We start from the raw sequence: 982 nt of genomic DNA on the forward strand, positions 1-982 counted from the left end.
TAAAAAAGTCGTAAAGGTGAGATTCGGCTCGAGATATTCGTATCCATAGTAGCAGAAATGTGCATACAAGTCATACAGAATCGCACATCTGTTTTTCTCGAAATCCAGATTCAAGTCATCGTACGGATAACATTCCGAGTTCAGGTAGAGTTTCGCGTTGGTTAACTTGCAGTCGTCGAAACGACTTACATCCTCGGACATGATGTTTTTTCGGCCTGTTTGCAAAGCGAAGATGACGTAGCGAGGCTTCTCGAGCTGAGTAGCCGTCTTGATGGCCCACGAATGCTTGGTTGTGCTCTGCAAGAGTGGAAACTCGTACAGATCCCACGAGCGAAAAGCCATGCTCAGATATCGCCCGCTCTCCAGAGCGCGGAGCATCGCCAGCTTATTTATCTCGCTCAATAATACGTGCGGCATTCGCCACTGTATTTTCAATAATTCGAGTATCGGCTCTGTCGCAGGATCTCCCGTCAGGCAATTGTTGTCGTTGCGCGCTCGTATTAAAATCAACTCGTGACGAGCGTTGATCACCACGCGTCTGTAATCTTCGCAGAATCCCAGCAGCACGTAGAGCGGTACACAGAAATTAAAGTATCCAGCCTGAGTAGTCTGCGCGTCCCAGCCGGCATTCCGACAGAATCACGCTTCTGTCGGACGACACTGTTACATAGTGTTTGAGCGTGCTAGTTATGCCAACGTTTCTGTTACGGTCAATCTCCACACCGTTGAGTTCATATCGAATCTCGTCGAATATGAACGCAACGCAATTATTTCTCAAGGCCATGTTAGCGCCCTCGACCGCTCTGTTCTTCGTCAATTTTTCTTCGACGTATAGAAAGCTTTCGTACGGCAGTGTATACAGATCCTGTTGCTGTATTGGTATTCTTATCTCATCGCTGTACCCGAACGTTGTGTTGGCGAACGGGTTGTACGTGTGAGTCTCAATCTTGACGATGCGATCGTCGAAGATCGGCTCATCTTT

Source organism: Trachymyrmex cornetzi, unplaced genomic scaffold (assembly GCF_001594075.2).
Source record: "Trachymyrmex cornetzi isolate Tcor2-1 unplaced genomic scaffold, Tcor1.1 scaffold193, whole genome shotgun sequence".
NCBI classification, from domain to species: Eukaryota; Metazoa; Arthropoda; class Insecta; order Hymenoptera; family Formicidae; genus Trachymyrmex; species Trachymyrmex cornetzi.